The sequence below is a fragment of the Moschus berezovskii genome, chromosome 5 (genome assembly GCF_049115385.1).
Source record: "Moschus berezovskii isolate FMDL1 chromosome 5, NW_MosBer_1.0, whole genome shotgun sequence".
Lineage (NCBI taxonomy): Eukaryota > Metazoa > Chordata > Mammalia > Artiodactyla > Moschidae > Moschus > Moschus berezovskii.
Window position 1 is genome coordinate 37,119,992 of NC_142464.1, and position 18,063 is coordinate 37,138,054.

General features: G+C 37.3%; 1 protein-coding gene across 3 annotated transcripts in view; it reads right to left on the reverse strand.

Moving 5' to 3' along the window:
- The window catches only part of BMPR1B (bone morphogenetic protein receptor type 1B), a 228,708-nt gene that overhangs the window by 185,107 nt on the left and 25,538 nt on the right, over positions 1 to 18,063 (reverse strand). The window contains exon 2 of one of the 3 annotated variants that reach the window (XM_088836219.1): positions 17,133 to 17,190. The exons of the other annotated variants lie outside the window; for them this stretch is intronic. The gene's annotated coding sequence lies outside the window, so the exon portion shown is untranslated. The remainder of the gene's footprint in view (positions 1 to 17,132; positions 17,191 to 18,063) is intronic. 3 annotated transcript variants of the gene reach the window in all.

Here is an 18,063-nt window from a genome sequence, read left to right on the forward strand (position 1 = left end):
TGAGTAGTATTCAAAAACTAAAATGATAACAATGGTACCATGGTACTAACAGGGATCTACCTAGAGAATTTTAAATATTTATATGCCCAAAGATTGCTTCATTTTCTATTGGGCAGAACAACGAAATTCAAAATACACTGAAGAAAGTTATCATTGGGTTTACTGGCAATCAATACCAATTAAAAGCTACATTTTAAAATGGATATTAGGTGTTACTGGAAAATGCATCCATCTGAATAGCAGCTATTGAAACGAAGTTTATCAAAAAGGGTAAATAATGTATAAAAGTCCCAAGTGAGTGATGAAAACCTTGTATACATGACAAGCCCCGTATCAGTTGGAAGCCAGTACTCAGACTTATTGGCACCAAGAATGTTTTCTTAATTTCCTAAGTGTGCATAACATCACACCCCCAAGTTGGCCTAGAATACCCTTATTTATTGCTTTATTCTATTAAAAACCACTTCAACTTACTTATATTCCTGACAAATCCATTTTATAATTTTAACTAGCAGTTCTAATGCTTCTTGTGGAGTATTGTGTATTTATTTATGCTTTCATTCAACATAACACTTGCTGAGAACCAGTGATGGGCTTGGTACTATAGCACAATCAATCGCTGCTCTCAGGGAAGCTGGTGAGGGAGACAGGGATTGGTGAACAGATCATCATAACAGAGCATGGCGACAGCCGGAGGCAAGCAAGCAGAACACAGGAAACCAACTCTTCGTGGAGACTGAGCTCAGGGAAGGCTTTATGGAGGAGGAGGTGCTATCTGAGAGCCCCTAAAATAGAAGTAAACTATATGAAGTAATAGAAGAAAGTATGTGAAGATTTCAAATGTGGCATTTCGGGATGATGGTTAAGACCCAAAGTACAGCCACACAGTGAGAGCCTCCAGAAGCAATAAAAAGCCCAGTCTTAATATCACTGACCCAGAGGTTTCAGCACTGGGATGGGGTCGGGGGGCAAATGTCAAGGTTTATTTCTTTTCTGCCTGTTGACATTTTCACTAATTTCATCTTCAAACTTCCCTGTAATTTTTAAAATGTGAACCCATGTTAGGTTTTGTTTTTGGAGAGGAAAAGATAATTTCGTATAGTACTAGTGAAGCAGTGTTAAGTAGCTCAGTCTTGTCCAGCTTTTTTGCAACTCCATGGACTATAGCCCACCAGGCTTCTCTGTTCATGGAATTTTCCAGGCAAGAATACTGGAGTGGGTTGCATCTCCACTTCCAGAGGATCTGCCTGACCCAGGGATCACACCCAGGTCTCCTGTATGCAGGAGGATTCTTTACCTCTTGAGCCATCAGTTCAGCCTCTCAGTCGTGTCTGACTCTGCGACCCCATCGACTGCAGCACACCAGGCTTCCCTGTTCATCACCAACCCCTGGAATTTACGCAAACTCACGTCCATTGAGTCGGTGATGGCATCCAACCATCTCATCCTCTATTGTCCCCTTCTCCTCCCACCTTCAATCTTCCCCAGCATCAGGGTCTTTTCAAATGAGTCAGGCAGCATATTCCAGAGAGCCATATTCCCACAATAACTTTTCTATTGACATTTTAATTCATTTATTCAAAAAATACTTATCAAGAAACTGTTGGATGACAGGCTTGGCTTTTAATATTGGGAATATGATGGTGAACCAGACATACCTTCATGGGTTTTACCTTATTGTTGGGGGTGGAGAGGACTAACAAATGAATGAAACATCTCATGGCCCCTTCAGAATGGCAACAATACAACAGAATAATATGACAATGCAGGGGAAAAGAAAGCTTTGGAGATGGGGAATTAAGAAAAGCTTTGCCTGAAGAGTTCATGGAGCTGAGACCTGAAAGATGAGAAGGAGATAAACCATATAAGGATCTGTAGGAAAAGCATTCCAGGCAGACGGAACTGCTAATGGAAAGATCCTAGGGTAAGAACAATCCTTGGCATTCAAATGACAAAAAAAAAAAACAATAACAACAAAAATGACAAACAACGAAAAATGTTGGGCAAGTGGGGGGAAGAGATACACAATGAAGTTAAATAATTAGTACTGAATGATGTGGGTGTTTTAGGCCAGTGGTTCTTAAACTGTACTGCGCATGAGAATCACATGTAATGCTTTTAAAAATCCAAACACCTAGGCTACATCTGAGACCTATCACTGAAGAAGGAACCAGTGATCAAGTGTTCTCTGAAACCCTTCATGGGATTCTGATATGCCACCCAGCTAAAAGCACTAATTTAAGCCATGGAAAGATTCAAATTTTAGTCTAATGACACAAACAGTCATTGGAAGATTAAATTTGAGCTGAAATTTCTGTCATGCACTTAATTGTTTAATTTCTATCTGGATACCTGGGTAAAAGAAACAATAGGCCTTAAGAATACATTAGTTTCCTAAGCAAACTCTTCTAAAGAACAATAAAAATGAAAGCAATTATAGAAACATGTCCCTCTAGAAATTCAAATAATTTAGGTGAATAATGGTTCTTTGGGTAATGCCTCACTCAATTATACCCATTTCCTGATTCATTGATTAATGTATTCTCTCTGTAAATCCTAGAATATGTTTGTTTATAATTTGTGAATAACTTTCTATCTCTGAAGAAAAAAATGATACACAAAACATTTGAGATGGTGTCTGAATTTTCCTTATATCATTCTTTTTGATTATTTGTAGCATTAATCACGGGAGTTCTCTAGTGCAGGCCACATGGTTCCATCCACTGTAAATGGCACATCATTTTGTAGCACATAATTCTGATAAGAGTTTGCTCACTAGCACTGCATTGGGAAATAACCTTTGAGGAAAAGTGGAATTTATTTAGAACTGCTGTAACCTGAGAAACTCATCATGGGTTAAAATATTTAGACACATTTATCAGGTGCAGATGGCATCTCTATTTTCAAATAAACACTAGAACACCTTTTTTTGGACTGGAGAAGGCAATGGCAAGCCACTCCAGTACTATTGCCTGGAGAATCCCATGGATGGAGGAGCCTGGTAGGCTGCAGTCCATGGGGTCGCTAAGGGTCGGACACGACTGAGCGACTTCACTTTCTACTTTCACACATTGGAGAAGGAAATGGCAACCCACTCCAGTGTTCTTGCCTGGAGAATCCCAGGGACGGGGGAGCCTGGTGGGCTTCCGTCTATGGGGTCACACAGAGTCGGACACGACTGAAGTGACTTAGCAGCAGCAGCAGCAAAGTTTCCTAATGGTAGTCAAATGTCTCAATTTTCAGCTCTTAGTGTCAACTTAAGTTCTTATTTTGTAACAGCTAATAATTATGCATAAACTAAGGTACCAAAATTAAAAGCAAAAGCAATCAAGCCCTGGTCCCATTTCAGGCAGGCAAACCAATCGGCCAGAAACTGACTCAACTATCATGTGGCTCTACAGTCCTACAAGCTCTGCTGAGATACCATCTCCTCCAGTTTCATGAGGATATTAAAATACATGAACTACATGAAGGAATTTTATTTAAAAAGTCAACCTCTCCATAGAAAATAAACTTAAGCTATTCCTTAATTTGCCTACCCAAGACAGTATTTCATCAAAATTACATATGTAAATACTGTACTACCACCAATTTTTCTTTAAAGGAAAAATTTAAATTTTCAAGACAGTAGATAAATTTTCTACACAGTCCATTTGTATGGAATTCACAGTATGCGAGTCAAAAGAAATGACAACTTCTATTCAACCCTATCTTCTTTAAGTTCTATCTGATAAAGCCAGCTGAGTTAACCTATCTCAAAATAGCCTGTGCATTCTTTCTATACCTTTATGAAAACCCACAGCATCCCCATCTTGTATTAAGTATCTGTCTCCTTTTTTTCTAGTAGACAATACATTAATTGAAATCAAGAGCTATGGTTATGCACTTTTACACATTCACAGTACCATCCTTTGTGGTGTTATACAAACACCTAATGAATGAATAATGCAGACTTATCAGCCTCCCACTACTGAAGGTAAGACACATAAAGCAGCTAAGTGCTGGAAGGAGCTGCAAATATACAACCAATGACAAGCCCTGGTGCCTACCACTCTCTCCTCCTTGGTAAAAGGACAAAAAAGTGAGGAATATGAAAAAAACATGAAAAAGCTGAAACGTGAAATGAGAGGTACTGCTATGCTCCCAGCAAGAAAAGAGACCCATTAAAAAAGAGGATTTGATGATTCAAGACTGCAGATGTAAATGAAAAAATAAAATGGGCCATAAATTCATTCAATCATTCACTCCTTCAGTAAACAATTTTGAATATCTAATATAACATAAAACTAAGACACAACTCCAGACTCCAAGGAGCACACTGGCAAAAGCTATACTGTATGTAATAAAACCAATGTAAGAGCTATATGTAAGTGAAAAAAGACAAGAGCTTAATTCATTGGGAAGGAAAGGTAGTCAAGGAACTAAGCCTAAATGGGGTAAGTAGAATTAGCCTAGGAAAAGAGGCAGAGCTGTGAGAGATAGTACAGTCTGTGCAAAGAATGACAAGCAGTCTCGGTGGATGGAGCAGAGGCTGCAGTGGAGGGAGAAGCAGGAGATGAGGCAAGAAAGGGAGGAAGGTGCTAATCATGGAGGGCCTGGGTTTTATAACTGTCATCCTCCTGGCAATGAGAAACCAGTGAGCGGCTTTAAGAAGCCATGTGGCATAAGAAGATTTGCAAAGCAGTGTGCAGGATGGGTAGGAGGGGAAGTAAGCAAAAAATATAAAGGCCCAAAAAGATTGTTCTAAAATTATTAATAAATTTTGGTTCATCTGATCTTGCATAATGGCGAACACATAAACCTAACACAGTCACTACTCTGACAATCAATGAGTTACCGACTTGCTCAGAAAAAATAATAACTTGTAAAATTTGAGTAGGAAACTATTAAATAGAACATATGCATTTCAACATTAAATGAATAAGTTCAATTTTCATGAATAAGTGATAATATTAAACTGTTAATATCCTTCATAATACAATTAAAATGCTAAGTGAATTAATTGAAATGAGCTGAAAATATTTATCACAATCTGACATTCCAATTATCTTATCTCATGTCAATTTTATGTTACTTTATGACCCAGTTTTCAATGCTGTCATATTATTTTGTCATTTGTTGCTTTTATAGGATTACTACTTACCTAATGATCTAAGTTCTTTTGTTTGAAATACAACTCAATCGTCTTAAAAATCTGGTTGAAATTAAATGAACAAATCTACTCAAGTTTGCTAGGTTGCTTGCTGGAATCTATATCACAGAGAAGTTTACTTGAGGGTGAATTGCTGAGGCAAAATTATAACTATGACATGTAATAAGCAATCCTATGTTAGAACTTATGCCACATTTTGAATATATTTTAAAAGATCATTCAAATTACAGTTAATATTTCACTGAACAATGCTACCTTGGAGAAGGAAATGGCAACCCACTCCAGTATTTTTGCCTGGAGAATCCCACGCACAGAGCCTGGCAGGCTACAGTCCACAGGGTTGCAAAAAATGGGACACAACTGAAGCGACCTGGCACGCATGCAGTGCTACCTTTGTTTTTATGATAACTGAATTTTCACTGTCGATAAGCCATGTTGATTGCTAAAAAGTGGTATACTTTCCTAGGTATGATAATTGCAATCAAATGTGATACTTTATTCTGGTATTTTTTATTCATTTTATATCACCTTAGATCCATTTAAGAGGGCTAAGTAGAACTGGTCCTTAAGAGTTCTGTGAAGACACGGTCGAGTTTCACACAGCTAGCAGTTTTCTGGTCCTCGGCTTTCACAAGCTACTGCAGGCCTGGCACTCCTGCAAAAGCTGGCTGGACAGCACTGCTGCTGAAAGCAGAGGGAAAGCTGAAGTAATAAGATGCAGGGGACAGGGTTCAGCCTATGCAGACTAAACATCCGAAACAGTCAAAAATTTTCCAAAGCACATGTGGCTCAGTTACGAAGTGACAGAAGACAAACTAAGCTGATGCGACCAAGAAGAAAGGAGATGCTGGCAGCTGCACGTTCACCGCCTTTCATGGAAGAGCTCACTGCTCATATTCATGAAGTTCAACCATATGTTCTGAGTATTTCAGAAGATTAATTTTAAGAATTTCTGCGGCAGTCTGTTGCTTCTTCTGCAGAACTAGGTTGTAGGAAGAAATGCAATTTTTCTTAATTTTTAGGAAACATTTTTCTTCTTTTACAAAACCACAAGGTTTCAATAGCTGGCAAGTTAAAACTATTACTATTCATAAACTCTGCATGCCTAAGAACTTGATACAACTTAAAACATGTACCACCCACAATCCTAATTTTGGCTTAGTCAAGAGAAAAACATCAAATTTAGATCCCCATTAAACGCTATAACTAGAAATTCACTGAATGTTTAAATAGCAAAATTTGAGGATGAGAGCAAGGATGTTGTTTGTTTTTTCAAATACATAAAAGGTTCTATCCATATTTCTATCAACATCTATATTCCACAAACTTTGAAGCTGACCTGTAAAGACTGGATACAGAGCACAGTAGATTTCATTTTCAAACAATGGCCACAACAATATCTCCTATCCCAAATGCTCTTCTTTCATCCCATTGAGAGGTGAAGTCTAAATTCTCTCTCCTTGAATCTGGATGAGCTGATGACCATAGTGAAAGTGACACTATGTGCTTCAAGACAAGGTGATTAAAATATGGTCTGACCCTCACGTGACTCATCAGAACCCATGTTCTTGAAGCCTCTGGCTACCACTTTAGCAATCTGACTACACAGGGGACATGATGCTAAAAGACCAAACTGCCAACGGGGGTGGAACTCACAGAGTCCTTAAGACTACATGAATAGAGACATGCCTGGACCACACCTTCAGCTGCTTCAGCCTCCCGCTATTTTGGCTCCAGATACCAAAGACTTCAGATGAATGCGAGATGGAGTCAGAACCACCTAACTGATCTGCCCAGAATTCTGGCCCACAGAAAGGAGATAACATGGGTTTTTACCATCTCAAGCCATTGTGTTTTATAGTTCTTTGTTAGAAAGCAATATATAGCTAGAACATACTTTGATATCAGAAGTAAAAGTAGCACAATAAAAGTAGTTCAGTCGCTCAGTCGTGTCCGACTCTTTGCGACCCCGTAAATCGCAGCACACCAGGCCTCCCTGTCCATCACCAACTCCCGGAGTTCACCCAAACTCATGTCCATCGAGTCAGTGATGCCATCCAGCCATCTCATTCTCTGTCTTCCCCTTCTTCTCGTGCCCCCAATCCCTCCCAGCATCAGAGTCTTTTCCAGTGAGTCAACTCTTCGCATGAGGTGGCCAAAGGACTGGAGTTTCAGCTTTAGCATCAGTTCTTTCAATGCCAGGACTGATCTTCTGTGAGAGAACTCAAAACTGATAGTACTGACTTTTAGACCAGACAGCAGATGGAAGCCTGAATGAGACTGTCAATGAGACCCTGATGTGCCTCAAAGAGTTTTGACTGTGAGGGCCCCAGAGAAACAAGAGTTATGTTTTCTGAAGGCAGAGAAAAGAAGATTCTTGCTAAGTGGTTGAAGGACATTTAGCAAAATATGATTGCCCACACTGAAGTAAAAAATAGAAAATGTACCTAATGAATGCCAAGGAATTAATTTAAGGAGACTTCTGAACAGAATACTGAAAGAAATACATGCCTCCCCTTTGCTACTTATGACATGATGCTGACAGAGACAGATGAGTTCAAAAGGGAACTATTTGGTTTTCAGTAAAATTTGGAGGAACTATTAAAAATAAGACCGAACTTTCTAGGTTTAAAAATAAAACTATTTTTCATTTCCTATCGCTTCAGAGAGCAAAATAAAAAGGAGCCTCAGGGAAAAGATAAAATGCCAGGTGATGTCAGAAAAATCTGGTCTACAAGTAAAGGTAAGCATGTGACTATAAACACTCTGTATCAAAATTTCAGGAATAACAAGATGGTTGCCTCATAGATTCTTTAAAACAGATAAAAGACCTTCTAAGGATCTTAAGGGAACAAGAAGACAACTTTCTCCTCTAAGCAACAGGACTACCAAGAATTTTAAGGTTGGGAACGGGGTGGGGGACAAAGTCGGGTTAAGGGGTTAAGAGGTACAAGTTTTTAGTGTTAGTTGCTCAGTCGTGTCCAACTCTTTGCAACCCCATGGATGGTAGCCCGCCAGGTTCCTCTTTCCATGGGATTTCCCAGGCAAGAATACTGGAGTGGGTTGCCATTTCCTTCTCCAGGGTATCTTCCCGACCCAGGGACTGAACCCAGGTCTCCTGCATTGCAGGCAGATTCTTTACCATCTGAGCCACCAGGGAAGTCCCACAAGCTACTGCATATAAAATAAGATACAAGGATGCAATGTTCAGTGCAGGGAATAAAGCAACAGTCAATAATAATTCATATGGAGTATAATCTATTAAAATATCAAATTACTATGCTGTATACCTGAGACTAATATAATATTGGAAGTCAATTATACTTCAATTAAACAAAGAAAAAGTAAGGATGTTATCACACCACATAGGGAACCTCTGGTAAAAGAGCAATTATCTTGGAAATTTGGGGAATGTGGCTTTTGCTAACAGAGTGAATTATAAATTAACATATAAGAAACTCTAAAAATTTCTTAGCAAATTATTCCAGTTGGAGTTAAAAGCAAACAAAAACACCACAAAATAAAAAGTGGATTTTGGAAACCAAACTTTCATGCACTGGTAGAAGCTTGGGAAAACTTGTCAGCAACAAATACAGGCCATGTTTTTTGCAAAAGAATGAAAATTCAGAGGATGGAAACAAGGACACAGTGGAATCAAGAGTTAAGGAAAACAATTCCCAGAAAAAGGCTGAGCCCCAACTTAAGTAAACGACAGCAAGACCATCTGGGTTTGATATTTGCTGTGGAATACAGCAGTCTCTCAGTTCTCCGTCTTCAAATAGGTGGGACCACAGAATTTCCCTGTGCCTGTCAGACCATAAAATGTTGGCTACGTAAAGGGCAGATAACTTACGTCTTCAGGTCAAAGTTTTTCAGAAAAGCCTCTAGTTCAAGAATTTTCAATACTTCAAGCCTTACTCAAGGAGCCTCATCTGCAGCTGGATTTGATTTAGAAGACAAGATCCTAGACTCCAAGGTAATGCAGTAATGGAATGAAACAGTGGGGTGGGGGTGGGGGCTTTGATGGCAAACATAAGCATTTTTTAAATGTAAGAGGGATGTAAAGGTGTGGTCAAAGAACAGCCAGAGGCAGATAACTGCAATAATGCCTCCCATCCCACCATGTAGAGGGTAGTATGCCTATCTACAAGATACTTACGAAAACGCACAGATGTATGTACACACCTAGAAGGAGGAATGGAAAGAAATGAACCAATATGACATTTATGGTTACCCAAGGTGATGAAACTAAGGAGCAAACCTATTTTCTTTTTATCGTCTGCATTTCCCAAGTATACTACAGAGAGCAGATTATTTTCATATTCAATAATATCATATCAAGTTATTCATTTAGGGCATATATCCAGAAACAATGAAAACTCCAATTCAAAAAGATACATCCACTACAATGTTCACAGCAGCAGTATTTATAACCAGGACATGGAAGCAACCTAAATGTCCATGAATGGATAAAGATAAATGAGTAAAGAAGATGCGGTATAAACATACAGTGGAATATTACTCAGCCATGAAAAAGAATGAAATAATGCCTTCTTCAGCAACATGGACAGAGCTAGAGATTATCACAGTAACTGAAGCAAATCAGAGAAAGACAAATATCATATGATATTAACTATATGTATAACATAAAAAATGACACAAATCAATCTATTTACAAAACAGAAATAGACTCATAGATACAGAAAATAAACTTACCAAAGGAGAAGAGGTGGGGGGGGGAATAAGTTAGGAGTTTGTGATTAATAGAAACACACTACCATAAATAAAGTAAACAATAAGGACCTACTGTATGGCACAGAGAACTGTATTCAGTATCTTGTAAAAATCAATGAGAAAAGTCTGAAAAAAACATATATATAATCGAATCACTTTGCTATACACCTGAAACTGACACAACATTGTAAATCAACTACATCAATAAAAAGTTGTTTGTTTGGAAAAAATTATTGAACTAAATATCAATTGAAAATAAAAACAGATCTGAAAAATCAGTATTAGTAGAGATAAAGTTATTTGTCTAAATTAAGAGCAAAAAACAAGTTAGCTAAAATTACAGCTTGAAAGACACTGAATGCAAATTATATGGTTTAAGTGGACCTAATTCTCCCCAAAATACTTTGTAAAGATGACTCATAAAATTTCTTCAAAGAAGATTTTATGTTATCCATAGCCTGATTTTTTTTCACCATATTATTTAATGTGGGGAAAAAAAGAATATTAAAGAATTAAAATATCATATATACTACATCTTGCATTAATACCATTTAAATATTCCTCTAATTTCTTAAAGATTCTGAGCACAATTATTTATAATATTTATAATAAATGATCACCCAAACCTTCAATATAAATGCAATACAATGTCAAAGAAAATCAAATAATCTTAAAATCATTTAGGAACCTTATTTAAAATTACCACTCTTAAATAAGATTATATTACTTCTATAACTTTTATTTTTAGCACGTTTTTCTAAGACATGAAACATATTTTAAGGGCAAAACTACATTAGTTTAAGATTATAGTGTTATATAAAAGAGAAATTGTATCACAGCTTCCTATTTTCTGGCAACAAATACATTCAGTTCAGTTCAGTCGCTCAGTCGTGTCCGACTCTTTGCGACCCCATGAATCACAGCACGCCAGGCCTCCCTGTTAAATTTTATTGCTAACAACATTTATATTAGTCTCATTATTACAATTTACATATGAAGTGTTCAATGCTTTAAAATCTTAAATTTTGTTGGAATAATCAATCCGAAATATTCTGTAACATTAAATACTGAAGGTAATAAATCTGTCAAGGAATAAGCAGTCAGAGAAAAGTGTTATTAAATCTGATCTCTGTGGTGTCATATTTGATAAGATCAAGAAGGTAAATAGATATGGAGCTGCTGCTTGCAGCTGAGGCATCTCTGAATTAAATTAGGGTACTGCATGCTTATCCATCATGTTTTAATTGTCATGTGAAACTAAACATAAGTTAAATGACTACGTGATAGAGGTGAGGTCTAAATTGTTTTACTTTAAAGTGACATACTGAATAATAAACCATCTTAGTAAAATTTAGTTCATAACAATGACTAATTTAATAAACAAGTTCAAAGACTATTGGGATCACTCTCTTCCAATCAATGAATGTTCAAACAAATTTTTTGCCAAAATCAAATTGACTCTTTCTAAAACATATCCATTCCTACAGAGACAACTTTTTTATTTATCATTCTACACACCAGTTTTCCCATTTCACAATTATTGAAACAGACTCAGAGATGGGTGACTTTCTACAAAATCAGTCAGTGAATCAGAGGTGTCAAATAGTTACTTTAAAACTTGACAACTCTACATAGTTTCTCTGACAACTCTTAAAGTCCCTTGCCTCCTGCCTGAGAGATACATTCTAGATTCTCACAAACTTGTTAACACAGGATTCTAATATTCTATCAAAAACTGAATGGCCTCTGGAGGACATCTCTGCTTTATTTAGGAGACGGAAACTGTACCTGATAGAGGAGGTCACACAACAGGCTGAGATCATGTGTGAAGCTGCAAACAGACAGGTTTCCATTACACACACTGTCAGAAGTGGTACCTTGAAATCACTGTCAGGTGATTAATCACTCCCAGGTGATTAATCACTCCCTCTAGTTCTATTTTAGTAATAGCAAATCCCTTCAAATTATTATTCTGCTAGTGTAACTGAGGTATATGAAGTGTAGGGAAGAAGACTATCAAGTGTTTGTGATCTTCTCACAGTAACTTTGTGATTCAAATAGAAAATTACTCTAGAAATTAAACTTTAATGATATTCAAACAGTATCGAAAACTTCAAAGTGTAACTAAAGTATTTCCTCAAACATAAAACATCATTATTTACATGATGCAGCACACCACCATTTATGCAGGACAGGAAGCAACAGTTAGAACTGTACATGGAACAACAGACTGCTTCCAAATAGGAAAAGGAGTGCGTCAAGGCTGTATATTGTCACCTTGCTTATTTAACTTATATGCAGAGTACATCATGAGGAACGCTGGGCTGGAAGAAGCACAAGCTGGAATCAAGATTGCCGGGAGAAATATCAATAACCTCAGATATGCAGATGACACTACCCTTATGGCAGAAAGTGAAGAGGACCTCAAAAGCCTCTTGATGAAAGTGAAAGAGGAGAGTGAAAAGGTTGGCTTGAAGCTCAACATTCAGAAAACGAAGATCATGGCATCTGGTCCCATCACTTCATGGGAAATAGATGGAAAAACAGTGGAAACAGTGTCAAGACTTTATTTTGGGGGGCTCCAAAATCACTGCAGATGCTGACTGCAGCCAGGAAATTAAAAGACGCTTACTCCTTGGAAGGAAAGTTATGACCAACCTTGATAGTATATTGAAAAGCAGAGACATTACTTTGCCAACAAAGGTCCGTCTAGTCAAGGCAATGGTTTTTCCCGTGGTCATGTATGGATGTGAGAGTTGGACTGTGAAGAAAGCTGATCGCCGAAGAATTGATGCTTTTGAACTGTGGTGTTGGAGAAGACTCTTGAGAGTCCCTTGGACTGCAAGGAGATCCAACCAGTCCATTCTAAAGGAGATCAATCCTGGATGTTCATTGGAAGGACTGATGCTAAAGCTGAAACTCCAATACTTTGGCCACCTCATGCGTCGAGTTGACTCACTGGAAAAGACTGATGCTGGGAAAGGTTGGGGGCGGGAGAAGGGGACGACAGAGAATGAGATGGCTGGATGGCCTCACCGACTTGATGGACATGAGTTTGAGTGAACTCCGGGAGTTGGTGATGGACAGGGAGGCCTGGCGTGCTGTGATTCATGGGGTCGCAAGGAGTCGGACACGACTGAGTGACTGAACTGACTGAACTAACTGACTGAAGGAAAAGAAAAAACAAAAACAAATGCTGTGATTGTCATATGACGACATTAAACCATATCCCAAATTCAGTGATCATAAAATATGTTAATACTGTATGTCTTAGGATCAATGAATATATTTGGCTTATTTTAATGGGTTTACAAGAGACAAAAAAAAATGTAAAAGGCTATAAGATATAAAACAAGTATATAACAAAAACATAATTCTAGGCTTCCAAGTAACTAAAAAGTTAATCTCTAATTAGAGTTCTTAAGCATAGTAAATGTTGAGACATTGAGAAATATAGCAAACATTTAAAACTTCATGAAAGGATCACTTTTATTCCTTAAAAAACCGCAAGGCAATCAAAGCATAGTAAACATTAACTCTTTAGCAGACTTCTAAACTTAAATACATAATTATTTGAAAAAGTTAGAATTTCAGTCTACAAATATTTACTGGGCATGTACTGCACACCAGGCTCTATTAAAAGAACTGAAGACACAGAGGGGGAAAAAAGCAGACAGAATTCCCTAAGTGGATCTCACATTGTAGTGGGTAGATAATAAGAATAAACAATTAAAAGATTTCAATGTGAAATATCATGTTGGTGAGGAGGAAACTAAATCAGAGAAGGAAGATTTCTATTCTTTGATTCTGTTATTGCAGTAAGAACACAGGCTCTTAAGTCTGAAATCCAAATGTTTTTAAAGTAATCAAAATTTTGTTAGGATAAAACATGGGGCAGGGGAATGCTTTGTGATGGGCTACAAGTTTTCTGAGGGTATTACCCAATGTCAAAATAAAGTCCTTCAGGTTCGAAATAGAATGAACAGCCTAGTCTGTGTGTGTGTGTGTGTGTGTTACTTGCTCAGTCGTGTCCAACTCTTTGTGACTCCATGGACTATAGCCTGACAGGTTCTTCTGTCCATGGGATTCTCCAGGCAATACTAGAGTGGGTAGCCATTCCCTTTTCCAGGGGATCTTCCTGACCCAGGGATCAAATCTGGGTCTTCCACACTGCAGGCAGATTCTTTAGTATCTTACTAGCCTGGCAACTGTAGGCTTCTATACAAGCATTTCTCTCAGTGTTAGAATGTAGTCACAGGGATGGGTGGAATGTAGCTGATCAAGACGATCTGAGATATAGGGATGAACTATGGTTGCCAAAAAAACTGCTAGAAAATCCACAAAACAAGTATGAGTGAAGCTGGATAGAACCTGTAGAACATGAGAGACATTTGACAGTAGATAATGGAGTAGTGAGGGAAGGTGGATCTCCAGGAATAAGACCTAATTACTTTAGAACATGGATCAAGGGTACAAGAATATAATGGTGCCAGTGGTAAAACTCACTAATCAAGAAGATCTTCAATTCTCACTGACATAGCACAGGATGGATTCTCGAGTTGTCTCAAACACCAGAGGTCCATGGCTCTGTGCCTGCCACCTGCCCAACTCCATGAGCTGCCTTCAAGTGTCAGAGTAAGGATCAAAGTGAAAAGTAACTCAAGGAGTATAAAATTACTTTGAGGTTGCCGCTTCTCAAATGATCCTCCTAACATTTCAGTGTCTAAATTGGCAGTGTAAGTTTTCTGACATTTCTCAGTCCAAAAAATATAGAATATCTAATTTTTAAATAAATGCTAAAATTTGTCCCAGAACTCAACATAGCATTTTCATTTTCTCATGTAATGTGCAGTCCATGAAAAACAGCATTCTTAAACTTGCTTTTTTTTTTATTTAAATTAAGTACTCACCACATCCCAGAGCTGAGCATTATAACGTTCCTCTGTGGAGGCTCAGTGAGACCTTGCATAAGCAATGAGGGAGACATGGCGCCTGTGGAGCCACTGCTACTATCAAGGTATGATCACTTTGGTCTTTAGCTACATCTTTCTGAACAGAATATAAGCCATACAAATATTATTAAGTAATAGCATCTGGACAGATGCCAGGAAAGTCCAAAGAGGACAAAAAGGAAAAGAAACAAAATCTCTCTGAATGTAAAGTTACAAGTACAGTTTATATTTGGACAGCTAATAGGGAAATTAATCAAACCACTAAAATGTCATTATCACTGCCTTTATGGAGATACCCTCCAAATGAGATAACGAATATGGTCATGTGTGTTATCTCATGTTCTCTAATAAAATTTCAGATCTTTTTTGAGTTGTCAGAGTACCACAATCAGACTTTTTAATGTTCTTATTATTTTATGAAATGGCCAAAGGAAAATTAATCTGTTTCACATGGACAAAACACGTGTAAATTAAAGCTATCTGTTCTATAAGTTAATAAAAATGGAATTTTTTCTATTTTCTATTACAGAAAGCCACTTTACAATAAATGTGACTGCTGTCCATACTCTGTAATGAGAATGTTGCATTTATAATACTTCCTACTTTCTGAACTGCTGATTCTAGGCAGTCTTCTCAATTCAAATTACATTAATCATTAAACCTAAGAAAGAAGTTAAAGGTATGTGTATGTCTACTTAACAGGGTTGAAGACTTCACAAAAAGTCTAGAAGGGCTTATTCTAGGTCAAAAGAGGAAATTATCCCTTAATTCAATGGTTTTATTTTTCTATAAACTAACAGGGTTTGAATATAACCTAACTTTTGAAGTTTTATCATGAATTCTTATCTCCTCCCTACACATCAGTATTATATAAAAATATCTCACATGCTTAGTTTCTGCCTCTTTTTGTCACCTCCCAAGATAAAATAATTTCTTTATTACAGACTGACTAATATGTCTCCAAGGGCCCTCATTCCCTTCATGGAACTTCTAGAAACTCTCCTTAAACTTTCCCGCACTATCTCTTAGGATACAGCTGGTTGTGCTCATGAAAATTTTTCAGTATAGACTTAGCAAGTAAAGTATTTTTCAATGACTGCACATAATCTGAATGGAGTCATCGAACTTTAGGTTTTCAACTCTTAATTGTACTTTAAGTTAAATCTAACAAAATGCAAGTATTTCTTAGGCATGACAATTAAGTCATAAACTCTCTTGAGAATATTTATGCCAAATATACACAGCCAAGTGAAGGTTCTGGAATTACCCAATTACAGGGAGATTTTCCATTTAGCTCATTATACAGAGTTCATGACTTAAAAGAATTATTCATTGTTAAAAAAAAAAACGAAAACACTGTAGCCAATTAAGAAGTTTGCATTTTTTCATTACAGTATATTTTTACCTTTGAGTAAGAAGACATACGCCTGTTTTTCTTATGGCAAATTTTTACATTGTTTTTCCCAAGGGTATTTAAGTGTTCTATTTTCTTCTAGGGCTTTCCTGTAGCTCAGATGGTAAAGTGTCTGCCTACTACTCTTAGTTCTATTTTTGTTTCTATGCTTATATATTTTATTCTTTTGATAATTTCTCTGAGAAAAAGAATTAAATCTATATATTGAAACACTATTTTTAAATTTAAATATTTTTAAGTTGGTTATATGAGAAGAACTCTCACTTTTACTTAGATAGGTTTAAAGCTAATTTTAACTTCAACATATGTTCTCATGCAATGTATTCCCAGAACAAGAAAAATTACCAGGGCTGTAAATCAGGAACAACACAGAACTAGTTATTCATCAAGGCTATGTTACTGCCACTTAACATAGTGTGCCGAGAAAGATATTGCAAAGTGGCATATATCAACTTTCAACTCATTTTAAAAGTCAATATTTAAACTAAGGGAGTCCAAAGCCAAGACATTGTGTTGAAAAATTCAAAATCTGTTTTCTACAACTGTGTGGTCGTATGTCCATTCTAAGTGCTTTGCTGGTTCACACTTTCCCTATGTGCCAGTGAACCTGCTTTCCAATGTTTGTCCACAAATGCTTCATCAATGATCACAGGGTCATTGCTCTAAATACTGTTCAGGGCTCTTGAGTGCCTAAAGAGTGTCATCGTATCAATGCTCCTCTGCGTATATGTAAACATGAGAACACAGGCACAATTTACTCTTTTAGTCTAAAACAGATTACATTTCTTTGAAAGACATTCAGTGTACCACTAAGTAAATTCAGAAGATAAAAATCAGTCCCACAAAATATGAACATGAAAGTTACTTTCATGAAAGTTACCAATTCTCCTTATTTTCTCCAATTTCTTTCCGCAGCTTTAAACCAAGAGAAAATCTGCCTGAAGGGGAAAAAGAAAAAAAGCTCTTAACTTCAATCTAAAATCTCTTACATAACCCAGGCCAGAAAATAAATGGATGTGCATGGGCCCTATCAAAAACCTGGATCTTTTTCTTTGACTATAGGGAGCTTATCTCAGATTTCTCCAGTGATAAGAAATACCATGAACAGTTAACTTTGGTGGGATGTCTACTACGTGATAGGCTTTAGACATGGCTTTAGCTCTAATCCTAACAACAACCCTGAGAAGGCATTACCCCATTTAAATAAAGGAATCTAAAGTCAGAGAGGTTTTATTTTGCCTAAAGGCATAGAGAGCTCCAATTCAAATTCAGATCTGAGAGCAAAACTTGTCTCTCTTCTGTTCTGCTCTTTTACTAATGAATAATAGAGATGATTTTAATGGTTTGTCTCTCTTGTACCAGTTCAGTCGCTCAGTCCTGTCTGACTCTTTTTCTTTTATTGTCATGTCCAACTTTTTTTTTTCACAGTCCTCTTGTAACCCCCATGGACTGTAGCACACCAGACTCCTAAAGCTTGTCCACCACCAACTCCTAAAGCTTGCTCAAACTCATGTCCATTGAGTCGGTGATGCCATCCAACCATCTCATCCTGTGTCATCCCCTTATCCTCCTGCCTTCAATCTTTCCCAGCATCAGGGTGTTTTCCAACAAGTCAATTCTTTGCATCAGGTAGCCAAAGTATTGGAGCTTCAGCTTCAGCATCAGTCCTTCAAATGAATAGTCAGGACTGATTTTCTTTAGGTTTGACTGATTTGATCTCCTTGTTGTCCAGGGGACTTCAAGAGCCTTCTCCAACACCACAGTTCAAAAGCATCAATTCTTTGGTACTCAGCTTTCTTTATGGTCCAACT